The sequence below is a fragment of the Antechinus flavipes genome, chromosome 3 (assembly GCF_016432865.1).
Source record: "Antechinus flavipes isolate AdamAnt ecotype Samford, QLD, Australia chromosome 3, AdamAnt_v2, whole genome shotgun sequence".
In the NCBI taxonomy this organism is placed as follows: Eukaryota; Metazoa; Chordata; class Mammalia; order Dasyuromorphia; family Dasyuridae; genus Antechinus; species Antechinus flavipes.
In genome coordinates, this window is record NC_067400.1 from 602,213,056 (window position 1) to 602,240,851 (window position 27,796).

Genomic DNA, 27,796 nt, shown 5'->3' on the forward strand with positions numbered 1-27,796 from the left:
ATTCATTATTATCTTTTTCTGCCATCTTGAGAGGTGTATAGTGGTAACTCAGAGTTGTCTTTATTTGCATTTCTCTGATCAATAGTGATTTGGTGCATTTTTCACGACTAGAAATAGTTTTAATTTCTTCATCTGAAAATTGTTTGTTCATATCTTTTGACCATTTATCAATTGGAGAATTGTGGTGATCTTCTTCTTTTAAAATAAGTAGAACAGTTCTCTCTGGGGGAGGTTTTCTTGGAGGCAGCTTTAGTATCAGTTTGGATCAATAATTACCCCAAATGCAGCCAGGTGATAAAAGTTCAGTTCTTTTATTATCTCCAATATAGCCCAGTTAACTTAGAGGTCTATCTCTCTGCTTGGTTCCAAGAGCTCTTGCCACTTTGTCCTTTGCTTCTGCCTCTGCTTTTTTTCAGCCTCCAGAGCCAGCACCAAGTTGAATCTGTCTTGCCTTGGAGAGAGGGCTTCTGGTGTAATTCTGCTGAAAACCCCCTCGAGAGCCTCTGTCTATTTCTTTTATACAAGAGGGAGGAATTGTGGGATACGAGAGAGAGGGATTATGGGTTTTCTCCCATAGTGCTCTCTGGCCTTAAGAGCTTTAAGGGAGGTGTGAATTCACAAAGTTACAAAGTTTACTTTGTGAATCTGGCATACTTGTGAACTCCGATGAGTAAAGGTGTAAACACAAGCATTGTACTAATTAGTTCTACTTAGTACCTTGTTTCAGGTTCTGGCCCAAAACATCTTCTTGTAAGATCAGATCAACTCTAATTAGTTAGCAGTTTGTAAAGATTCCAACAGAGAATGGCTTGTATTCTTATAAATCTGAGTAAATTCTCTATATATTTTAGAAATGAGACCTTTATAAGAACCCCTGGATATAATTTCCCCCCAGCTTACTGCTTACCTTCTAAATTTGTCTGCATTGGTTTTGTTTGTACAAATTTTTTTATCTTAACATAATCAAAATTATCCATTTTACATTCCATAATATACTCTAGTTCATTGGTCACGAATTCCTTCCTTCTTCACAGATCTGAGAGGAAAACTATCCTTTGTTTCTCTAATTTACTTATAGTACCATTCTTTATGTCTAAAGCATTAACCCCATTTCAACTTTATTTTGTTATAGTGTGCTAAGTATGAGTCAGTGCCTAGTTTCTGCCATACTATTTTCTAATTTCCCCAGCAATTTTTGTCACATACTGAATTCTTATCCCAGAAGCTAGGGTCTTTGTGTTTATCAAACTAGATTACTATAGTCATTGACTACTGTATCTTATGAACCTAAACTATACCACTGATCAACTCTTCTATTTCTTAGCCAATATCAAATGGTTTTGATGACCCCTGACATATAATATAGTTTTAGGTCTGGTACAACTAGGCCACCTTCATTTGCATTTTTTCATTAATTTCCTTGAAATTCTTTACCTTTTGTTCCTCCAGGTGAACTTTGTTGTTATTTTTTTTTCTGCATCTGTAAGATACTTTCTTGGAACTTTAATTGGTATGGCACTGGATAAGTAGATTAATTTAGGTAGAATTGTCATTTTTATTATATTAGTTCAACCTACCCATGAGCACTTGATATATTTCCAATTGATTAAATCTGAAAATTTAATTGTATCATGCACTTGCTATTTCTGCCTTTCTGCATTTGATTTTGAGGTTTTTATGTCCTTATACAGGGTCAATTTTTGTGTAGGGTCCATGTATCACCAAGAAAAAAAAAGGATATTCTTTTTGTCCCCATTCAATTTTCTCAAAAGTCTATCATACCTAATTATTCTAAAATTCTATTTACCTCCTTAATTTCTTTCATATTTATTTTGTAGTTAGATTTATCTAACTCTGAGAGAGAGCAAAGTTGAGATCCCCCACTAGTAATTTTGCTGTGTATTTCTTCTGGCAGCTCTCTTAACTTCTCCTTTAGGAATTTGGATGCTATGCCATTTGGTACATATATGTTTAGTATTGATAGCTCTTCATTAACTATGGTATACATTAGTAACATGTAGTTTCCTTCTTTATCTCTTTCAATTAGATCTATTTTTACTTTTGCTTTACCTGAGATCAGGATCACTCTTCTTGCATTTCTTTTTTTTTTACTTCAGCTGAAGCATAATGGATTCTGCTCCAGCCTTTTACCTTTATTCTGTATGTATCACTCTTGTAAATAGCCTATTGTGGGATTCTGGTTTTTAACCCAGTCTGTTATCTGCTTCCATTTTATTGTAGAGTTCATCCAATTTACATTAACAGTTCTCCTGCCATCTTATTTTCCTCAAGTTACATTTTTCTCTTTTCTTTCCCCCTTTCCCTCCTCCCCAGGGTTTTGCTTCTGACCACCACCTCCCTCAATCTGCCTTTCCTTTTTACAGCCTCTCCCCTTTTCTTATTTTTCCCCTTCTACTTTTGTTCTCCCTTCTATATACCTCTTCTTTCCCTCCGTTCCTTCTACTTCCCTAAAGAATGAGACATTTCTATATTAAACTAAACATGTTTGACATTCTCTCTTTGAGCCAAATCCAATGAAATTAAACTTCACACAATAGTCATCCCCCTCACTTTTTTTCCTCAAATGTAATAGGCCTCTTTTGCCTCTTCAAGTGCTGTAATTTATCCCATTTTACCTCCCCTTTCCTCTTCTTCCAATGCAATCCTTTTTCTTCCTCTAGTTTTCTTTTTATCATCAAAATAAAATCAAATTATACCTATACTCGCTAAGTATAGCCCTAACAAAAATATAGTTTTCAAGAGTTGAACACCTTCCCATGTAGGGATGTAAACATTTTAACCTTTAAAAAACATAGTTTTTTCTTCAATTTTTTTTCCCTTTTTATGCTTCTCTTGAGTTCTGTATTTGAAGATCCAATTTTCTGTTCAGCTTTGGTCTTTTCATCAAAAATAAATGAAAATCCCTTATTTTATTGAATATCCATCTTTTCCCCCGAAAGATAATGCTTAATTTTGCTGAATAGTTGATTCTTGTCTACAGTCCAATTTCCTTTACCCTCTGGATTATCATATCCCATGTCCTTTGATCTTTTAAAGTAAAAGCTGCTAGGTCCTGGATAATCTTGATTATGGCTAATCAATATTTGAATTATTTCTTTCTGGCTGCTTGCAGTATTTTCTTCTTGATCCAATAATTCTGAAATTTAGATACAATATTTCTTGGAGTTTTATTTTTGGGGTCTCTTTCAGGAAGTGATCAGTCAATTCTTTCAATGACTCTGTTATCTTCTGGTTCTAGGACTGTAGGGCAGTTTTTCTTGATGATTTCTTGAAATATATTGTTTAGGTTCTTTTTTTTTTAGTGTCATTTTCAGGTAGTTCAATAATTCTTAAATTGTCTCTCCTGAATCTATTTTGCAAGTCAGTTTTTTTCCCCCCCCAAGGAGGTATTTTAATTTTCTTCTATTTTTTTCTTTTTGTTTTATTTCGTTTGACTGACTCATGATGTCTTATTGAATCATTCACTTCTATTTGTTCAATTCTAATTTTTAGTGAATTATTTTCTTCAGCTAGCTTTTTATCTCCTTTTGATTTGGCCAATTGAACTTTTAAATGAATTATTTTGTTAAATGAATTCTTTTCCATTTCACAAATTTTGTTTTTCAAGGAATTTTATTTTTCCATTTTACCAAAAGTAATCTTTAAGGAGTGGTTTTCTTTGTACAGTTTTTGTGTTTCCTTTCTCTGAGCTCTCTTTTCCTTTCTCCATTTTAAAAAAATTTCTTTTAGCATCCTTTTTGAGTTCTTCTCAGACAGCCTTGTTGAGATAGAGACAAAATTATATCACACTTTGAGGCTTCATCTGGAGAGGTTTTTGCCCTTAGTTTCCTCAGGGTTTGAGATTTGTTTTTCCCTTTTTCTTTTTTTTTTAATTTTTATTTAATAATTACTTTATATTGACAGAATCCATGCCAGGGTAATTTTTTTACAACATTATCCCTTGCACTCATTTCTGTTCCAAATTTTTTCCCCTCCCTCCCTCCACCCCCTCCCCTAGATGGCAAGCAGTCCTTTATATGTTGGATATGTTGCAGTATATCCTAGATACAATATATGTTTGCAGAACCGAACAGTTCTCTTGTTGCATAGGGAGAATTGGATTCAGAAGGTATAAATAACCCGGGAAGAAAAACAAAAATGCAGATAGTTCACATTCGTTTCCCAGTGTTCTTTCTTTGGGTGTAGCTGCTTTTGTCCGTCATTTATCAATTGAAACTCAGTTAGGTCTCTTTGTCAAAGAAATCCACTTCCATCAAAACATGTCCTCATACAATATCGTTGTCGAAGTGTATAATGATCTCCTGGTTCTGCTCATTTCACTTAGCATCAGTTCATGTAAGTCTCGCCAGTCCTCTCTGTATTAATCCTGCTGGTCATTTCTTACAGAACAATAATATTCCATAACATTCATATACCACAATTTACCCAGCCATTCTCCAATTGATGGGCATCCATTCATTTTCCAGTTTCTAGCCACTACAAATAGGGCTGCTACAAACATTTTGGCACATACAGGTCCCTTTGCCTTCTTTAGTATTTCTTTGGGATATAAGCCCAATAGAAACACTGCTGGATCAAAGGGTATGCACAATTTGATAATTTTTTGGGCATAATTCCAGATTGCTCTCCAGAATGGTTGGATTCGTTCACAACTCCACCAACAGTGCATTAGTGTCCCAGTTTTCCCGCATCCCCTCCAACATTCATCATTATTTTTTCCTGTCATCTTAGCCAATCTGACAGGTGTGTAGTGATATCTCAGAGTTGTCTTAATTTGCATTTCTCTGATCAATAATGATTTGGAACACTCTTTCATACACTCATATGAGTGGTAATAGTTTCAATTTCATCCTCTGAAAATTGTCTGTTCATATCCTTTGACCATTTATCAATTGGAGAATGGCTTGATTTCTTATAAATTTGAGTCAGTTCTCTATATATTTTGGAAATGAGGCCTTTATCAGAACCTTTAACTGTGAAGATGTTTTCCCAGTTTGTTGCTTCCCTTCTAATCTTGTTTGCATTAGTTTTGTTTGTACAAAGGCTTTTTAATTTGATGTAATCAAAATTTTCTATTTTGTGATCAGTAATGGTCTCTAGTTCATCTTTGGTCACAAATTTCTTTCTCTTCCACAAATCTGAGAGATAAACTATTCTATGTTCCTCTAATTTATTTATAATCTTGTTCTTTATGCCTAGGTCATGGACCCATTTTGATCTTATCTTGGTATGTGGTGTTAAGTGTAGGTCCATGCCTAATTTCTGCCATACTAATTTCCAATTATCCCAGCAGTTTTTATCAAATAATGAATTCTTTTCCCAGAAGTTAGGGGCTTTGGGTTTGTCAAACACTAGATTGCTATAGTTGACTATTCTGTCTTGTGAACCTAACCTTTTCCACTGATCCACTAATCTATTTCTTAGCTAATACCAATGGTTTTGGTGACTGCTGCTTTATAATATAATTTGAGATCAGGTACAGCTAGGCCACCTTCATTTGATTTTTTTTTTCATTAATTCCCTTGAGATTCTTGACTTTTTATTGTTCCATATGAATTTTGTTGTTATTTTTTCTAGATCATTAAAATATTTTCTTGGAAGTCTGATTGGTATAGCACTAAATAAATAGATTAGTTTAGGGAGTATTGTCATCTTTATTATGTTCGCTCGGCCGATCCAAGAGCACTTAATATTTTTCCAATTATTTAAGTCTGACTTTATTTGTGTGGAGACTTTTTTATAATTTTGCTCATATAGTTCCTGACTTTCCTTTGGTAGATAGATTCCCAAATATTTTATGGTATCAACAGTTATTCTGAATGGAATTTCTCTTTGTATCTCATGCTATTGGGTTTTGTTGGTGATGTATAAAAATGCTGAGGATTTATGGGGATTTATTTTGTAGCCAGCTACTTTGCTAAAATTATGAATTATTTCCAATAGCTTTTTAGTAGAATCTCTGGGGTTCTCTAGGTATACCATCATATCATCTGCAAAGAGTGATAGTTTGGTTTCTTCATTGCCTACTCTAATTCCTTTAATATCTTTCTCGACTCTTATTGCCGAGGCTAGTGTTTCTAATACGATATTAAATAATAATGGTGATAGAGGGCAACCTTGATTCACTCCAGATCTTACTGGGAAAGGTTCCAGTTTTTCCCCATTGCATATGATGCTTACTGATGGTTTTAAATATATGCTCCTGACTATTTTAAGGAAAAGTCCATTTATTCCTATGCTCTCAAGTGTTTTTATTAGGAATGGATGTTGGATTTTATCAAATGCTTTTTCTGCATCTATTGAGATGATCATATGGTTTTTGTTTGTTTGGTTATTGATATAGTCAATTATGCTAAAAGTTTTCCTAATATTGAACCAGCCTTGCATTCCTGGTATAAATCCTACTTGGTCATAGTGTATTATCCTGGGGATGATTTTCTGTAATCTTTTTGCTAATGTTTTATTTAAGATTTTAGCATCAATATTCATTAGGGAGATTGGTCTATAATTTTCTTTCTCTGTTTTCAGCCTACCTGGTTTAGGTATCAGTACCATGTCTGTGTCATAAAAGGAGTTTGGTAGGACTCCTTCGATCCCTATTTTTTCAAATAGTTTATTTAGCATTGGAGTTAATTGTTCTTTAAATGTTTGGTAGAATTCACATGTAAATCCATCTAGTCCTGGGGATTTTTCTTAGGGAGTTGATTGATAGCTTGTTCTATTTCTTTTTCTGAGATGGGACTGTTTAGGATATTTACTTCTTCCTCTGTTAGTTTGGGCAAGCTATATTTTTGGAGGTATTTTTCTATTTCATTTAAGTTGTCGAATTTATTGGCATAAAGTTGGGCAAAGTAACTCCTAATTATTGCTCTAATTTCCTCTTCGTTAGTGGGGAGTTCTCCCTTTTCATTTTTAAGACTAACAATTTGATTTTCCTCGTTCCTTTTTTTAATCAGATTTACTAAGGATTTGTCTATTTTGTTGGTTTTTTCATAGAACCAACTCTTAGTTTTATTAATCAATTCAATAGTTTTTTTTACTTTCAATTTTATTGATCTCTCCTTTTATTTTTAGAATTTCAAGTTTAGTGTTTGACTGGGGGTTTTTAATTTGTTCCTTTTCTAGCATTTTTTTCTAGCATTACATTTTCTCCAGAGATCTATTATATCTAACTTTTCTAGTATTCTCTTTACCTCTTTGAGTTCTTTCTTATTTATTTTGTGGTTTGATTTATCTAATTCTGAGAGTGCAAGGTTAAGATCTCCCACTATTATAGTTTTACTGTCTATTTCTTCTTGCAGTTCTCTTAATTTATCTTTTAAGAATTTAGATGCTACACCACTTGGTGCATATATGTTTAATATAGATAGTGCTTCATTATCCATGCTACCCTTTAGCAAGATATAGTGCCCTTCCTTATCTCTTTTGATTAGATCAATTTTTGCTTTAGCTTGATCTGAGATCAGGATGGCTACCCCCGCTTTTTTGACTTCACCTGAAGCATAGTAGATTTTGCTTCAACCTTTTACCTTTAACCTGCATGTATCTCCCCGCTTCAGGTGTGTTTCCTGTAAACAACATATTGTAGGATTCTGGCTTTTAATCCATTCTGCTAATCGCTTCCTCTTTATGGGGGAGTTTACCCCGTTCACATTTATGGTTAGAATGACCAATTCTGTATTACTTGCCATCTTGTTAACCCCGGTTTATGCTTTTCTCCCTTTTTTCCCCTTTCCCCCCTTTTCAGTATTAAGCTTGTGAGCACCACTTGCTTCTCACAGCCTTCCCTTTTTAGTATCCCTCCCCCCGCCTTAGAGTTCCTCCTCCTATCTTACCCCTTTCCCTCCCAGTTTCCGTATTCCCTTCCTCTTAGCTTCCCTTTTCACTTTTCCCTTCTCACTTTTCAATGAGGTGGGAGAAGTTTCACCATAGATTGAATACGTCTTAAGATTTTTCACTTAAAGCCAATTCTGAAGGCAGTAAGATACCCACTATATTCATCCCCCTCCATTCTTTCTCTCAGATATAATAGGTTTCCTATGCCTCTTCATGAGATGTACTACCCCCACTTTACCCTTTTTCTGGTACAATGTCCTTTCCACATCAATTTCTAGAACAAGGTATACATGTATTCTTTATACATCTATATAGTCGAAATATAGTTCCCAAGATTAATCTTTACCTTTTTAGATTTCTCTTGAGTTCTATATTTGTAGATCAAACTTTTTGTTAAGTTCTGGCTTTTTCATCAGAAATAGATGAAATTCGCTTACTTCATTGAATGTCCATCTTCTTCCCTGGAAAAAGATGCTCATTCTCGCTGGGTAAGTTATTTTTGGTTGCATACCAAGTTCCTTAGCCTTTCGGAATATCATATTCCAGGCCCTTCGATCTTTTAATGTGGATGCTGCCAGATCCTGGGTGATCCTTATTGTGGCTCCTCGATACTTGAATTGGGTTTTTCTAGCCACTTGCAATATTTTTTCCTTCGTCTGAGGGTTCTGGCATTTGGCCACTATATTCCTTGGTGTTTTGATTTTAGGATCCCTTTCAGGGGGTGATCGATGAATCCTTGCAATGTTTATTTTTTCCTCTGTTCCTATGACTTCTGGGCAGTTCTCTTTGATAATTTCCTGGAAAATAGTGTCCAGGCTCTTTTTTTCATCATTCTTTTCTGGGAGTCCAATGATTTTCAGATTATCTCTCCTGGATCTGTTTTCCAGGTCTGTTGTCTTCCCCAGAAGGTATTTCACATTCTTTTCCATTGTTTGATTTTTTTGGATTTGCTTGACTGATTCTTCTTGTCTCCTCAAGTCATTCAATTCCAATTGTTCAATTCTGATTTTCAGTGAAGTATTTTCTTCACTCACTTTTTAAAAATCTTTTTCTAATTGTCCCATTGAGTTCTTTTGTTCTGTGGAATTTTTTTCCATTTCGCCAATTTTGTTTTTTAGAGAGCTGTTTTCTGTTTCCAGTTCACCAATCCTATTTTTCAAGGATTTTACTTCTTTATCCACTCTCTCTTTAACTGACTTCTCCAGGCTCTTTTGCCAAACCTCCCTCTCCTTTTCCTAAGCTTCCCTTTCCTTTTGCCAAGCCTCACTCTGCTTTTCCCATTTTTCTTCTAGCTCCCTTGTGAGAGCCTTTTTAATCACTTCTATGAGGTTCATCTGTGCTGAGGAACAGATGATCTCCTCCTTTGGGGATTCACCTGGAGAGAGTCTGTTTTTAGTCTCCTCAGGATTTAGAGTTTGCTCTCTATCTGTATAGAAGCTGTCAAGGGTTAAAGTCCTCTTCAGTTTCTTGCTCATTCTGTCTAATAATCAAAGACAAACTAGCAAAGAAAAACAGAAAAAAATGGAGTCTTTCTTTGGGGGAGGGGCTGGGTGGTGTTACCGAGCTTTCTCTACAGACTGCGAGGGGCAGCAGTGAGGCACTAGTCCTACTGTGCTGCGCCTGCGCTCTGAGATCCCAGAGCGTGCTGAGTCACTGTGGGGGGGGGAGGGGAAGGGGGAGGCGGCCAGGTCCCTAGAGACTCCAGCTGTTTGGGGTTGTATTCTTCACCCCCGGTGTTTTTAGCTTCTGTGCTGGGCTGCTGACTTGCTGCCGGAGCAAAGTATCCAGTCCTGTAGCGAAGCTCTCCCTGCAGAGACGGCTGCAATCACTCCCCACCCCCTCTCCAGTCTGCTCCCGTGCTCTCACTGCTGCTGCCTGCCGCCTGCGCCCGATCTAAAACCGTCCCAGCCCTCCAGTAAAGACAGACCTTTCTTGGCGAATCTCAAGGATGGCTTCTCTTGGTAACTATTTGTGGGTTTTTTTTCAGTCAAGCATTAATTCAGAGGCTTGTAATGAAATGGATAGTGAGAGAAAGTGTGGAGCTACACAGCTGTGAGCCTCCTCTCCGCCATCTTCTGTTTTTCCCCTTTTCCATAAAAGCTATCCATGGTCAGAGCTTTTGTTTTGCTTTTTTTCCCCTCATTTTTAAAGGTTGAGGTCTGCTCTTAGAACAAAAGGGAGATTGTCCCAATCTTCCTTCATAGGTGATAGTGGCTTCATACGTCCCTAGGGCTGAAGCTTCTGGTTTCCTTCCAGTGATGGGTTGGGAAAATTTCATGAAACAAGCATTACAGGCATTATTATCTTCATTTGACTTATTATGAAACTGAGGAACAGAGAAGTAATGACTTCCCCTTTCTTACTTAGTAAGGATTAGACATGAAAATTGAGCATCAGTATATTTTGATCCCAGATTCTGGTTTCTATCAACCACACTAGGCTTTTCTATATAATGGATTGTAAGTTGTTTTTGTTCTTTTTCATGGCTTTGAGTTGTGTGTACCAGAATCAAAGTCAGGGACTGAATCCCAAGCTCTTGACTATTTTGACACTAGACTTGAATGATTCTGGAAAAGTAAAACTGACAACTTAGTGCAACTCTGCCTTATGTAAATCCAATTCATGCTCCAATCAAGACATCATTTGTGGTGTTATTGAGACATCTCCCATAATATTATTGTTCCTCATAAACAACAACAACCATTAAAATAAGGGATATGTTGAATGCTTCATAAATGTTTATTAAACTGAGAGTATCTAATTAAGTGTAATAAAGTATGGTTTTGAATGTAGGACTTCTTATGCTAATAAGTACAGTGTGAGTTGCAGAATGGTACAAACTTCAACAGCCATGTTCCCTAATAGCCAAATAGAGGACAAAGGACTTCTTAAACTTTTTCCACTCATTGCCCCTTTTCACCCAAGAAATTTTTACATAACCCCAGGTATAAAGATCTATAAAACAGGCATACAAATCAAATGTTTCCTGATAATAAATCATAATTTTGTGATCTTTATATTCAATTATACAACCCCATGTTGGGTCCCAAGCTACAATTTAAGAAACTTTTTATGGAATTTTTTTTTTAATGGAAGGAACCTCAAGCAATCACTTAGAATTCATTAAATGCCTGCTATGTTCTAAGGGCTTAGCTAGGTTCTGTGAACTTCAAAAGATACTATCAGATAGGGAATTAAAAGATACAGGGGATTTTTGACATTTTTTCATTCAGTTCCTCATTTTATTTAGAGGTAAATCAGGCTTGAAAAAGGGAACTGATTTGCCAATTAACTCTGAGTACCAAGTTTCAAGGTTGCACTTTATATTCTATAAAGAATGTAAATTCCATGAAGTCAGGGATTCTTCATAAGATACTAACTCTTGAGCTAGAAGGAACCTTGGAGAAAATCCCATTTAAATATACCATTTTGTAGTTGAGGAAAGTGAAGCCCAGGGAGACTAAATAGCCAGGGCTGCACAGGTAGGAAACATCAAAGGTAAGATTTGAATTTAGGACTTCTAAGTCTAGAGCCAATGTTCTTTTGGCTTTGTATCCCAAGCCGGTATTTAATGATTATTTGTTAAATTTAATTGAATTATATTTTTATTTATATAAATTGTAAATTATTTTTATATTGTATATATATATATATATATACATACATATATGTATATATGAATTAAAATTATATTTAAGGAATGGAAGTGTTCTGACTGAGGACCCATGCTTCCTTTCCAACTCCCAGAGGAACATTGCTTTGGAATAAGTACTGGATTCATGGTGTATATACCATTCATTAAGTGATTTCTAAGCTTTCTTTCTTTTTTTCTTTGTTTTGTAACTTATTTTTCAAACCATGTGCAATAGCACTGTTGATTTAATAATTAGCAAGCCTTTCATAGCCTCCCTCCCATAGCTTTTATTCCTACAATGTATTAAGAAATAAGATCCTCAAATAGAAGGCTGAATCCAGCAGAGTAGCCCTCTGGGACTGTTGGAGGTGGGAGAGAATTTCTCCAAATATTCCTTGCTCTTCCATAATACTGACCCTGGGCAGAGCTTTATTTTTTTTTATTGTAAAATTAAATTACTCCTTAAGGGAAGTCTTTATCCAACACTCAGCTTTTGCATTAAAACAGCAATTATTATCCAGATGCAGAAATAAAAGCCCAGGCTAACCCATATAATCAGGAACAATTCTCCTGTAAGCCTATTATCAGCATTTTCCTATGCTACAATCCATAGCTGTATAGGGGTAATTTTCCCCCTTTTGATTTCTAAGTTTGTATATGATACCCAGAATGCAACCCAATAAAACTCCTGATCTGTGATATTAAGTAGGTCATAAAGATGTCAGTGGGAATAACTTATTTTTTAAACTGTCATTAAACATGATATACAATTAAGTTGGGCCATAAAAGATGATTAAAATTGGTGGCTTTCCGTAAACTGCAGAAGGATTGTTTTTGCTATTGTGTGCAAGATGACAAATTCAGGGTCCATGTTTCAGTCATAATCATTTCCAAGGAGACAAGTCAGAAACAAACCAGCAGACTTCCCATGAATCCATTTGTTGCTGTTTTTGTCTTTTTCTATTAACTGCCAGCAAATGTCATTCGTGTATACTTTGGGTCCATATTTTTTATCTCTGATTTTGTCAGTATGGAGAGCTCCTTATGAGGCAACTTCCCATTCCTAATGAAAACCACGGCTCCCTAGGCTCCAAGAGATAAGTTCTGTGGAATCAGCTAGAGGTATAAGATCTTAGGACTATATCCAAAAATCAGAAAGAAATCTCTTGGTTTAATTCTCATGTTTTACAGATGAGGAAGCTCAGGCCTGGAGAATGTCCAGATCCATAGTTACAAGTTATTAGAAGTAGGGTTTATTAGCAGAGGCAACGTTTTATACTAAATAGGGCCCTAGCCTCAGAATGGGTTCAAGTCCTGCCTGAGATATAGATTCAACATATCTAACACAAAATTCATTATCTAGTTTCCTAAACTCCCCTACCAATAAAACTTATATCTTCTAAGGGCACCATTATTCTTCCAGTCTCCCACATTGTCAACTTCAGTGTTACTATCAATTCCCAACTCTCCCTTATCCTAATTATCTCATCAGTAGATAAATCTTGCCAGAATCTCTAGAATCGATGCCATTTTTTCCTACTCATTGTCATGGTTCAGTCACCATTGCTTCTTCTGTAGACTAAGTATGACCTCCCAATTGGTCTTACCACATTAAGCTCTCTCCAGTTCAATCTGTCCTGTACTCAGCTGCCAAAACAATTTTCCTTAAGTGCAGATTAGACCATATCAGTCATCAACTCAGTTAACTCTGATACCTTCTTATTATCTCTAAAATCCATTAAAGAGTGTATTGCTTAGATTTTGAAATACTTTACAACCTTACCTCAGCCAATCATAACAGTCTCTTTATAAATTACTCCTCTCTTCACTCACTCTACTCACTTTTTTTGTCCACCTACATAATATTCCATCTTCCATCTCTGTTTTTTCATTACTTATTGTCCCTTATTCCCAGAATTCTTTCTTTCCATATTCTTCACCTCTAACATAATCTTCTAGAGCAGTGCTATCAAACTCAAATAGAAATAAAGTCAACTAAATTGTACATAAGGTTGCCTATGGTTCACATATTGACTTGGAAGATCACTCATGTTTATATATTTTTAAAAATCAATACAGCAACACACAAATATCAAATAGGAACTATATTTTGACCTCATTCAGGAAGTGCTTGAGCATGTTATTGGTTAGTGTTTGACAGCTCTGTTCTTCAAGAAATCTTACTTGAATTCCCCTCCTCCCAACTATTGTTAGTGTTCTTTCTCCCTCATAATTGTATAATTAAATATCTCATCTATAATGTGTATTTATCCTATATATTTTAATTATGTATTACTATAATATATATGTATATATACATATTTTGAAAGATATGTATATATGTTGTTTTCTTTTTCTGATTACACATCTATATTAATTTTTTAATTCATATTTCTTTATAAATCATTTTGAAAGAAAAAATTAGAACAAAAGGGAAAACCATGAGAGAAAAAAAAGAAGAAAAATAAAAAGTGAACATGACTTGTGTTGCTTTACATTCATTCTTCATAATTCTCTCTCTGGATGCGGATGGCATTTTCTATCCAAAATGCCTTGGATCACTGAACCGCTGAGAAGAACCAAGTCTTTCATAGTTGATCATTACACAAATTTCCTGTTACTATGTAAACTGTACTCCTGGTTTTACTTGTTTTGTCAGCATCAATTCATGTAAATATTTCCAGACCTTTCTAAAATCAGCTTGTTCATCATTTTTTAATAGAACAACAATATTCCATTACCTTCATATATTATAACTTATTCGTCTATTCCCCAATTGATTGATATTTCCCAATATATTCATTTTCCAATTCTTTGTCAACACAAAAAGAGCTTCTCATGTATATATGTATGTATATATATATATGTGTGTATGTGTGTGTGTGTGTGTGTATACATATCTATGTCTATGTCAAAATCGAACATAAACTCTTTGAGAGTAAGGAATTTGTTTTGTCTTTGAAATTCCCTATTTAATTCCTTCTAATTCCCTTTCTAATGGCCAATACATCTGAAATGCTTGAGTAGTGCTTAGCAACTGATTGATAGTTGCATAAGTATATACAAAATCTAGTGTCCTACATAATTCTCTTCAGATGACAATGGATGAAACCTCTATTCTGAATTGTCATGAGCAGTACAAACATAATATGCATTAGAACAAAAGAGAAAGTAGCATTATTACTTTTATTTTTTTTTTAAAGAAAAGGATAATTACTACTTTTCTTTTTAAGAAGAGTAATATTAGGATAATAGGGATGATATTAGAATTTGAGTAAAGCTGCCTGCAGTAAACATGATCCTCATAATATGGTTTAAATTTCATTTAAAATCAGGGAACGCGAGTCATATTTTCTGTACTTTTCATAGTATCAGCCTATTTGGAGAGAATGGATTAAATAGGAGAGACAGTGGAGTGTGGAAAAGATCACTGGATTGGCTCCAGTTGAAGAAGTTTTAGAGCTGGAAGATATCAAAGAGAACATTGAGTTTATTCTTCATGCCTCTTTCCTTTGACAGATAAGGAGGCTCAGAGAAAGATCAAGGTCACCTAGCAAGTTGGTTAAGACTCCAACTGTAGTTCCTCAGCATCTATTCTGCTACTTTTGCAATTAATTTGAAGAGTGAGCTAGACATCTTTATCCTCTATGTAATGAGCAAATTGGATGAGATGATTTTTGAGGTTGTTACTAATTTGATTGTTTTTTTTGATTTAATAAATTACACATTTTTCAAGTCCTGTTGTCTACATGGCTTTAGGTAGTTCAGTGGATAGAGCTCTGGTCTGGAATTAGGGAAATTTGAATGTAAATCTTGTCTCAGATACTTACTAGTTGCATAATTCTGGGAAATTCATTTAACCTTTGAATTCTTCAGTTTCCTCATCTGTAAAATAGGAATGTTAATGGTACTTACCTTCCAGTATTGTAAAAATCAGACGAGATAATAATTGTAAAGTTCTGAACACATAGTAAATGCTATATAAATAAGCAATTATTATTATTACTACTACTTTGAGCTAGTTAGTGATCCTAGATGAATCTCTAAACCTCACTCTGTTCAATTTCCTCAACTGTAAAATGGGGATAATAATATCTCTTCTATAGGCTTGTTCTGAGGACAAAAATGGTTAATCTATGGAAAGTGATGTGTAAATCTTAAAGAATTATATAAGTGTAGTTATTATTATTACTATCATGACTATCATCATCATCATCATTATTATTACATTATTACTCTTTAAACTCCCATTCACACTATGGACCCTGGTACACAAAATAGAGTAAGAATCTATACTGGCTAGATATTAATTTAAGTGAAAGAAACAGGAAATCAAGATTTTACTAAGGACTTTTCTAGAGACCTTCTTCTATCTTCAGAATAAAAACTTCTTGTTATTGTTCAGGTGAACCATAGAACTCCAGGCCCTTCTCTCTTTTATTATTTCTTGAAATCTGTCCAAGCTCATGATCACAGCTTCCGTGACAGCTTCTCTCTATCTCATCCTCTGCCTTCACCCTTTCCTTTTGCCTTCAATCTTTTTCAAGATCAGGGTTTTCCCAAATGAGTTCTCATCACGTGGTTAAAGTATTTAAGCTTCAACTTTAATATTTGGTCTTCGAGTGAATAGTCTGAATTAACATTTTTAAGTACTGACTAATTTGATCTCCTTGTTATTCAAGGACTCTCAAAAGTCTTCTTCAGCATCACAATTTGAAATTCTACAGAATCTGAGATTCTACAATACTCAGTTTTCCTTATAATCTAACTCTCCCAACCATACATTGATACTGGAAAAATCATAGCTTTGACTAATCATAAATTAAATATTAAGTAATTATCTCAAAGGAAAATCTTAGTAAACAAAGTTTATGTACAAGTATGCTCAAGATATACTCTGCAACACTCCCCTTCCTCCACTTTTCATCCTCTTTCCCTCACTTCTTTTTACATTCTACTTTTTCCTTGTTACTTAGGGCTACTCTTTTAAGAAGTGGTAATTTTCTTAAGAAAACTTCAGCTTTCTTTTTTTCCTTCCCCTCCCTTTTAAAACAAGCTAAACCAAGTCCATCTAGCTCAGCAAGAAATCAAATCTTTTTGGTATCTTTTCTTCACCTTGTCTGTTACCTCCTCCAAGCCTATTTGATACCTGGCTTGTTATGGACCTCATTCTTACCTCTGGCAGCTAGCACTAATGTTATGGTGATGACATTACAACTCCATTTAATAGGAGTGGAAAGACTGAAAATGTGTTGATACCCTTCCTTTAGTACTACTCTCTTTACACAGAAAACTCTTTCTTCCAGAGAAAAGGTACATCATTTACGTGCATGTGAGTGTTATTTTAAGATGAAAGTCCATCCATTAAAGAGTATGTACAAATGATATATATATTGAATCTGGACTTTGTTATCTAAGTTTCAAAGAAAAGCTTGAGAGTGTCTCACAAGAAGAGATGACACAGATATCTTGAGATCCTTCTAGTGTCTCTGTCACCCCTACCTCTACATAAAAAAAAAAAAATAACCCTAGAACTTTTTTCTTGGGAGAATTATCCATAAGCCTAATAGTTTACTTCTAATTCATATTTTCTGATTGTGTTTATTTTACATATGTGGGGACTATTGGCTTCCAAACTCCAAAAATCTCCCACTAAATTTCTTCTTTGTCAGGACTCACCAATCTTTAGTCTTTTTTAAAAAATCATTTGCTTTTATTTATTTATTATCTGTTTATTGACTCTTACTTACCTCATATTGTTTACATCCTGGAGTGGGAAAAGGCAAGGGTTATTTACTGGAGTTTTGGATTTGCGATGTGGTTCAGTGAATAGAATATTGGATTTTGGATTAAATAACACTTTAACACTTGAGAAACATCAGGAAAACTTGTGTTCAAATCCTGCCTTTAACTTATACTGACTGTATGACCCTAAGGAAGTAATTTAATCTTTTGGTGTTCTAGTTGATTCTCTAACACTATCAGTTGCAGAAAAGGTATCAACCTACATTGGAATAAAGAGCTTCTTTATATGGTAGTTCCCTAGACTTATGAAATAAAGACTCCAGCTCCTATCCTTTAAATAGCTATTTGACATTGTCAAAACAATGAACTCCTCTCAAGATTGTTAAAAATGGGTCTGTGAAAATTTAAAGGCTTACATTCACTGAGTTGTTGTGAGGAGCAAATAATATGATATATGTAAATACTCTTTAAATGTAATTTGTTATTAAAATCTCATGAGGGAGGCATCAAGATTAATTTATAGATATTTTATTCTTTTATAGATAATTTGAAACTGCTTTTGTAGGCATTTCATTCAAGTGTGGAAGACATTGCCCTAATACCTTGAACTTTCCTTACAGGCTTTATTTTCCTCATCTGTAAAAATCACAAAGTTGGGCTATATCAGGGCTTCTTAAACTTTTCCCACTTGTGATCCTTTTTCACCTGAGAAACTTCTAAAAATAATCCTAAGTGTATAGATATATAAAGTAGGTATACAAATCAAATATTTACTGTTAGTAAATCATAATTTTGCAATTTCCACATTTAATGATGAGGCTCTATATGAAGTTGCATCTCACAGTTTAAGCAGTTTTAGGCTGAGTAATCTCTAAAATCCCTTCCATTCCAAAGTTGACTTTCTGTACCTATTTAGTCACATTTATAAAACTGCCCCAAAGGCCAGGTATAGTAATAATGAGTTGATTTTGAAAAGTCTCACATCATTGGATGATTCCCTTAGGGAGCATAAAAGGAGATATACGAGGATGGGGGGGGGAATGCTATGTAGGATGAACAGACATGGATGGATTGCAATTTTAATGAATGCTTACTTTGATGGGATCATAGATCCATTAAATTTTTAAAATTTGAATTGATTTTTTATCATCAGATAGCATAGTTCCCAAAATGACTCTTCTGTCCTCCCTTTGCTTGACTTAGCCAGGGCAGGCTTTCACAATCATATTTAACCCAGAGGAAGAGATGAGAACAAGTGCAATGGAAAGAGCACAGATTTTAGACTTGGAAGACCAAGCATCAAGTCCCTTCTCTGATGCTTACTGCCTAAATGAGTTTGGAAAAATAATTTCACTTTTGTGGGGGTCTGAGTTTCCTTAACTGTAGAAGTATTTGTAAAGTGGGGAAGGTGTTATGATAATATCATAGATTTAGAGCTAGAAGAGACTTTAAAGTCATCTGGGGCAGACTCCTTCATCTTATTTATTTTTTTTTCATTTCTGTAATTGTCATTTTTTTTTTTACTATTTCCACCCAATTACATCTAAAAACAATTTTTAACATTTGTTTTTAAGTGTTTGAACTCCAAATTCTCTCCCTGTCTGCCTCATAGCTGTATATTTTTTATAGAAAATGTCCTCCCAGTAAAGAAATTCCCTTCACCAGTGCTGATATGCTGTTGCTTTGTAATTTGTACTCTTGATGATTTCCCTGGGATTTGGCTCACAGCCTCTCAGTGATCTTTTTTTTTTTTTCTCTAAGACCAGCTAATGACTGTTGCTGCATTGCCTTTCTTAATCATTTCATTTTAAATGTGAAGATCTGATGTTTTTCAATTTATCATTTTTGAGAGTTGACTAAAACAATATGAACTTTAGAGATTTTAACTTCATTCTGAGAATAAAGGTCAGGGATGGGATTTGAACCTGATACCCATGACTTGCCCCTGAGGAGATTAGGGAGGGATCTTAGGATACTGTAGGAAAAGCTGGATCTAAGAAACAAGCCAAATTTCCTTTTGCCTTAAGCCTGTGAGTTCCAACACTTTAGAAATCAGATTAAAGGGAAGTTTGAGAGTAAAGAGAATAGAGTTCCTGTGATGACTTGGCCAACCCTACAATTTTCTTGTCTGCCAGATGTTCTGGTCTGATAATAGAGAAAAGAGAACTACACCAAAACCGAATCTGAAGACATCCTTGTCAAAGAAGGTTTATAGATCAGCTCCAAGCAACAATCACAATTCACCTTTTGTGGGGTGATTTAAGCCTGCAAAGCACTTTCATATTGTTTCTGAAACATCAGCAGAAATCGATTATTCAGCTTTTACTTGAAGAGAGCTAGTGAAGGAAGGAACCATCACCTCTGAAGACAGGCCATCCACTGCAGGACACTTCTAATAACTGCCATCATGAAGTTTAAACTTGCACCTGCTGCTTCTAGTTCTTCCTTGGGAGGGGTGAGGAGGATGTCCAACAAGATGAGTATAATCTATGACAATTCCAAATGACAATTGTGAAAATATTTGAAGAAAGTGATCATCACTCCTTGCAAGTTTCTTTCAAATCTGATAAGGATGGAAGGAAGGAGGCAGGAAGGAAGAAAAGCAAGGAGGAGAAAAGATTTAGGTGACTGAAGAACGATTGAAAGGTGCACTGGGATATAAAACTGGGATTTGAATTAGTCTTTTGTGGTTGAGGCAGGGGCTTTCTTTGGGACATAGAAATCAGAGTTATAGTATTTTTGAGGAGCAAGATATGAACTCCATAAAAAGACTGAACCAATATTATCCTTGGAGTAGCCTGGTCCAGCATAATACCTTGTACATAGTAGGCAGTTACTCAATTTACTTAATGCTAACTCTATTACTTTGGGCAAGTCATGGTATTTCCCTGGATCATAGTTTCCTTGGCTGTAAACCCAATTATATTAAATGGCTTTTCTAATCCCTTTATGTTGTTTATATATTGAATTGATTTTTATCTTCTATATTGAATTGATCTTTATATTTTTTCTATACTGAATTGATCAAAGAACTTTGAATGTTAGAGTGACTAAGTTGCATTCAATTCAAGACAATGGATCCTTGGACAGTATTAATGTAGCACTCATGCATAACCAGATACACTGGGGATAGACAAAGTTGTATATGAACATTCATATTTATGTATGTATATATATACATAGACACAAATGCATAATGCAATACATATTTCATATATATATATATATATACATATATATGTGTGTAATTTTTGCATAGTTATATGTTTATATATTGTTTCTCCCAATAGATAGTAAGCTCCTTGAGGGCAGTGACTATTGTTTTAGTCTTTGGATACCTAACACTTGGTCTGATATATAGGCAATTCTCAATAAATGTTTATTTTTTAATTGATTGGTTGACTGATTGGGTAAAGTTCCCTTCAGTTCTTTTTCTGACATTCTTTTGGGTCACTCATCACAATGGATTAACTGATGCTTTGGAATATAAGTAGTGAATGAGAAGAGGGAGAAAGAAAAGTGGAGGTAAAGGAGCATGACTATAGCCATACTAGACCTAAAATTATATATTAAATGGCAGTGATAAAAATCAATTGGTATTGGCCAAGAAACAGAGTAGTGGATCAGTGAAATGGGCTAGATACATAAGACACAATAGTGACTACAGAAATATATTGTTTGACATATCTAAGAGTTCAGCTTCTGGAACAAGAACTTATTATTTGACAAAAGTTTCTGGGAACACTGGAAAATAGTTCATCAGAAAAAAGAGTAGACCAACATGTCACCACCTATACCAAGATAAGGTCAAAAGGGGTTCCTGACATACATAAAGAGTGATGCTAAAAGAAATTTTGAGAGCAAAGGATAGTTTACTCATTAAGTATTTGGAGAAGAGAGAAATTTATGAGCAAATAAAAATATTATGAAATATTAAATTATTAAAAATATAAAAAGATTATGAAATGCAAAAATGGATAATTTTGATTACACTAAACTACAATGTTTTTGCACAAACAAAACTAATTCAGCCAAGACTAGAAGGGAAGCAGAAATCTGGGAAATAATTTTTACAGGCAGTATTCCAGAAAAAGACCTTATTTCTAAAATATATCAAACTGAGTCAAATTTCTAAGAATATGAATCATTCTCCAACTGATAAATGGTCAAAGGATATGAATAGATAATTTTCAGATGAAGAAATTAAAACAATCTATAGTCATATGAGAATGCTCTAAACCACTATGGATTAAAGAAATGCAAATTCAAACTACTCTGAGGTAAATAGATAATGATAAATATTTGAGGGGTTGTGGTAAAACTGAGACCCTGATATATTATTGATGGAGTTGTGAACTGATCCAGTCATTCTGGAGAGCAATTTGGAATTACATTTAAAGGGCTATAAAACTGCACATGCCATTTGATTCAGCAGTGTCACTACTGGTACTGCATCTCAAGATCATAAAAGAGGGAAAAGGACCCATATGTACAAAAAATGTTTGTGGCAGCTCTTTTTGTGGTAGCAAAGAACTGGAAGCTGAATGGATGCTTATCAGTTGGGGAATGGCTGAATGAGTTATGATATATAAATGTAATGGAATATTTTTGTTCTATAAGGAATAAACAGCAGGATGATTCAGGAAGGTCTGGAGAGACTTAAATGAACCCGTGCTAAGTGAAGTAAATAAAAGCAAGAGAACATTGTATACAGCAAAAAAAAAAAAAAAGATTATGTGATAATCAACTGTGATGGATGCATCTCTTTTCAATAGAGAGGTGATTCAGACCAGTTCCAATGGTCTCATGATGGAAAGAGCCATCTGCACCAAAAAAGATGACTATGGGAATTGCGTGTGGATCACAACATAGTATTTTCACTTTTGTTGTTGTTGTTTGCTTTCATTTTATTTTCTTTCTCATTTTTTTTCTTTCTTGATCTGATTTTTCTTATGTGGCATGATAATTGTGGAAATATATACAGAAGAATTGCATGTGTTTAACATATATTAGATTACTTGCATAAGAGAGGAAGTTGGGGGAAGGGAGGGAAAAATTTGGAAGACCAAGTTTTGCAAGGGTGAATGTTGAAAACTATACATGTGTTATGAAAACAAAAAATCCTTTATTAATAAAATAAATGCTGAAAACTATCTTTACATATAATTGGAAAAGTAAAATACTATTCAGAAGATACAGGCAAATAAAATGCAAAAGAAATCAAACAGATTTAGCAGCAGAAGCAACAACAGCAACATGGATAGATGGAGCAGTGGCTAGAGTGCTCGGCCTGGAGTCAGGAGGACTCATTTTTTTTAAGTTCAAATCCAGCATCCCATCTAATGTTGCCTGCATTGCTTTTATTTGTGCAAAAACCTTTTAGTTTAATGTTATCAAAAATATCCACTTTCCATTTCATAATGTTCTCTCTTTCTTGTTTGATCATAAATTTTTCCCTTTCCCAAAGATCTGACAAATCTCTTGCTCTCCGAATTGTTATATAGTATCACCCTTTATGTCTAAATTATGAACCCATTTTGATCTTTTCTTGTGGGCAAGTCACTTAATCTCATCTGTAAAAATGAATTGGGGAAGAAAATGGCAAACTACTAACTACAGTACCCTTGCCAATAAAACCTCAAACAGGGTTATGAAGGGTCAGACATGACTGAAAAACAGAAAAAACAGGAGATATATTGATTTTGAAATCTGGGGACCTGGGTTTGAATCCTGATTCTATTATTTCCTCTCTGCATGACCTTGGCAGGTTATTTCTTATTTCTGGCCTGAATTCCCTCATCTATAAAATGAGGGGTTAAATTAGATGCCCTCGAAATTTGCTTATGATTTCAGCTTTATAATTTTAATTGGAAAGGGAATCCATCTATTAGGAAGCAAGCATTTTCTAGGAGATATTAAAAGAAGAGACTCTGTAGTTATTTATAGATGGAAAAGTGAGATGAGGAAGTTAGGAGGCAGCCAGCCACATCAGTTAACATATTTAATAAGGCAGTATCACCACATCCAGGTCTTAAAAATATCACCTATGTCAGTCCTTAGCAGTTACTGGCTAATGAACACTTCAGAATTCCTTCTTCCCAAGTTACAATGTCACTCAACAGTCCCTGGCCCCTCTCACTTAAAGAAGGAAATGGAAACATTTGTCTGAAATCCAGCTCCTTGCAAAGATTTTGAGAATCTCCTGAAAGAGTAAGATCCCATTTATTCTGATTTCCCCCAGGAAAGAACTTGCATCTGCTAACAAAGCTTCACTCCACTGGCAACTTAAACACAGGGCTGTCACTCATGGTCAGGAGCTTTCTTCTCTCTCTCTCTCTCTCTCTCTCTCTCTCTCTCTCTCTCTCTCTCTCTCTCTCTCTCTCTCTCTCTCTCTCCTTCTGTATCTTTGTATGTGTCTTATGTCTCTGACTCTCTTTGGCTCTGTCTCTCTCTGTGTGTCTCTGTCTCTGTCTTCCTCTCCCGTCCTCTATCTCCCCCTTCCTCTCTTTTTTTTCTTCCTCTCTCTCTCCCGTTCCTCTATCTCTGTCTGTCTGTCTGTCCCTGTCTCTGTGTATGTGTGTCTCTCTTTCTCTGTCTCTGTCTTTTCCTTCCTTCTCCCTCTCTGAAAGCACTTCATTGGCTTCTGAAGAAAGTAAAGTAAAAGGAAGTTCACTTTGGTGCTGACCTTTTTGGTTCCTTTTGTCCAATATGAGACAACTCCAGAGAGTCGAGCCACAGTCTTACAAGACATCAGAAGTAAAAGTGGGGTCCAGCTAAGAGAAGTGAGAAGAATTCTCCAGTATCCCCACTGCTAAGGAGGAATGATAGAGGAACTAGGTGACAGTGGTTTGAAACCTATGTGATAACTTTTTATTGAAAAGTCAAATAACATAGAATGTGTGACAAAAGCCCTGTTTATGAATAAATAGTTTCTAAACTCACAATGATGAAATGTCACATATGCATATAATCTGGGTAATTTTATCAGACCTCTGAGCTCCAAGAGGGAAGAGTGAAACCTTACAACAGAGTAAAATATTAACAAATAATATCATCACAGATATTGATTTTTATGCACATGCAAATATTTCTGTATGATTCTGTATATGTTTCTAAATACTTATATATATATTCATATATATATAAATGCATATGTATAGCTAATAGTCCCCCTCAATTTTTTCTATTTGTCTCTGTGCATCTGTTTCTTTCATTATCTTTACATCTATCATATATCTATCTATCCATCCATCCATCCATCTATCTATAATTCTTTTTCTACACAAATTATATGTAGAGTACCTTTATATATTATATATAGTATATAAGAAAATATATAACATACATACTTTGCGTTATATAACAAAAAATATTTTGTTGTTGCTTAGTAATTCAACTGTGTATGATCTAAATGACCAAGTCCACAGGGTTTTCTTAACATAGGTACTGGATCCTTGAAAAATGGATACTTTGGCATTTACCCCAGTGTGTCCCCATCTTACAGATGAGGAACTCAGGCAAATAGAAGTTAAGTGAGTTTCCCAGAGTCACACAGTTTATGAGATTTTGAGGTCAGATTTGAAATCAGATCTTTCTGACTCCATGCTTTATCTAATGTGCCATATAGCTGCACGCACACATACATAGACACACACTATATATATATATATATATATACATATATATATATATATAATATAATTTGCACACATACATAGGGAATATTACAAAAATAGTCATAGTTATTCTAAGAAATTTTTCCCCTAGGAAGAAAGCTTCCATGATCATAAAATTTGAAGCTGGAAGGCTCTTGATCACTTACTTCCATCTCCCCATTTTCCAGATGAAAAAACTGAAACCCAGTGAAGTGAGTTGCCAGAGGTAACACAGATAAAATGGTCCATAGCACATCTGGAGTTCCGTTCCAGATCTTCTGACTGCACTTCTCTTTATCTCTATATGCTTCTGGCAAGCCTGCTCTATAATTTATTAAAAATATTTTTTCTGGGCCTGCCTCTCACTATCTGGGAGAAGGTGAGTAAATAAGTTATTCTTTATGTCTCCAAGTTCCTGGATTCTATTCCAATAAAGAATAATATTCCTTATTCTTTATGAGCTTTTATTTTTGTGCCTATAAAATAATATACAAAAGACTTGATGCCTCTAGGGGTCTTTGTAGATCTGAATCTATGATTCACTGAGAACAAAATAAAAGATCCATGTACCAAGGTACAACCCATATTAATCAATGACAGAAAAACCTCCATTTCCTGCTAGTCAAAGTCAAATGCTTGACAATCAGGCTGAAGGTTCAACTTTCCATTATGCTACAGTAAGGGGAAACTGAGACTAAGAGAACAAGAATTGTTCTTTGTACCTTTGGGGCATATCTTCACAATATTTAATAAAGGACTTGCCTACACATCCCCATAAAGGTGGGCTAGAATTCTCTCTCTGACATTCACTAAATGTGTAATCATGGACAAATCACTTAAAGTCTGATTTTCTCATTCATTTAAGGGCATCTCTCATGAAGAGTGGGGGGTGGAATTTGAGGTAGGGAGAGAAGACTAATGTTTACTCTTTTTGCTCCCTTTTCCTTCATATAGTTATGTCTCAATCTGAAAAGTAATATATCAGGATATATCAGAATAAGATCTCCATTACAATGTCTTCAATTAATGATTATCTAGTTTTTGCTTCTAGATTTCCCAATCTAGCCCAATCCCCTTTGGGACAGCTCTATTAAAGAGGAAGTTAGGCTTGGCTTCAAACCCCAAACTACTTTTTAAAAAAATAATGATAACTTTTTATTGACAGAACCCATGCCAGGATAATTTTTACAGCATTATCCCTCGTATTCACTTCTGTTCCAATTTTCCCCCTCCCTCCTTCCACCCCCTCCCCCAGATGGCAAACAGTCCTATACATGTTAAATATGTCACAGTATATCGTAGATACAATATATGTGTGCAGAACCAAGCAGTTCTCTTGTTGCACAGGGAGAATTGGATTCAGAAGGTAGAAATAACCTGGGAAGAAAAACAAAAATGCAAGCAGTTTATATTCATTTCCCAGTGTTCTTTCTTTGGGTGTAGCTGCTTCTGTCCATCATTGATCAATTGAAACTGAGTTAGATCTTCTCTTTGTCGAAGAAATTCACTTCCATCAGAATACATCCTCATACAGTGTCATTGTTGAAGTATATAATGATCTCCTGGTTCTGCTCACTTCACTCAGCATCAGTTCATGTAAGTCTCTCCAAGCCTCTCTGTATTTATCCTGCTGAGATAATATTCCATAACGTTCATATACCACAATTTATTCAATCATTCTTCAATTGATGGGCATCCATTCATTTTCCATTTTCTACCCTCTACAAACAGGGCTACCACAAACATTTTGGCACATACAGGTCCCTTTCCCTTCTTTAGTATTTCTTTGGGGTATAAGCCCAGTAGAAACACTGCTGGATCAAAGGGTATACACAGTTTGATAACTTTTTGAGCATAATTCCAGATTGCTCTCCAGAATGGTTGGATTTGTTCACAACTCCACCAACAATGCATCAGTGTCCCAGTTTTCTTGCATCCCCTCAACAGTCATCATTATTTTTTCCTGTCATCTTAGCCAATCTGACAGGTGTGTAGTGGTATCTCAGAGTTGTTTTAATTTGCATTTCTCTGATCAATAGTGATTTGAAACATTCTTTCATATGAGTGGAAATAGTTTCAATTTTATCATCTGAAAATTGTCTGTTTTTATCCTTTGACCATTTATCAATTGGAGAATGGCTTGATTTCTTATAAATTAGAGTTAATTCTTTATATATTTTGGAAATGAGGCCTTTATCAGAATCTTTAACTGTGAAAATGTTTTCCCAGTTTGTTGCTTCCCTTCTAATCTTGTTTGCATTGGTTTTGTTTGTACAAAGGCTTTTTAATTTGATGTAATCAAAATTTTCTATTTTGTAACCAATAATGGTCTCTAGTTCATCTTTGGTTATAAATTTCTTTCTACTCCACAAATCTGAGAGATAAACTATCCTATGTTCCTCTAATTTATTTATAATCTCATTCTTTATGCCTAAATCATGGGCCCATTTTGATCTTATCTTGATATACGGTCCATGCCTAATTTCTGTCATACTAATTTCCAGTTATCCCAGCAGTTTTTGTCAAATAATGAATTCTTATTCCAAAAATTAAGATCTTTGAAACCCAAAACTATTTATTTGCAGCTTCCTTTCTCATTTCAGCTTCTGGATTATGGAGGAAGATTAATTCCTGTTCCCTATGAAAGCCCTTTAGACATTAGCCATCTTCCTCTATCACCCTGTCAGAATACATGAATCCAGGTAAAGATCAGGCATAAGATAGCTATAATCACTCAAAAGGAGAAGACCTGGAGACTAAGATCTGGTAAAAGGCACATCATCCTAGGAAATAAATCTAGTTTTATAAGGAGAGGACATTCCATACTTTGGGATATGGTGGAAAGGTCATAGAGAACATAGAGAAATTCTGAAAATAGAGAATTCTATCTAGATGCTGACTCGCT

General features: G+C 34.9%; 1 long non-coding RNA gene across 1 annotated transcript in view; it reads left to right on the plus strand.

Moving 5' to 3' along the window:
* Positions 1 to 4,344, plus strand: part of LOC127555949 (uncharacterized) — a 48,918-nt gene extending 44,574 nt beyond the window's left edge. The window contains exon 2 of the long non-coding RNA XR_007952313.1: positions 4,246 to 4,344. This is a non-coding gene — a long non-coding RNA (uncharacterized LOC127555949). The remainder of the gene's footprint in view (positions 1 to 4,245) is intronic.
* The last annotated feature ends 23,452 nt before the right edge of the window (positions 4,345 to 27,796 follow it).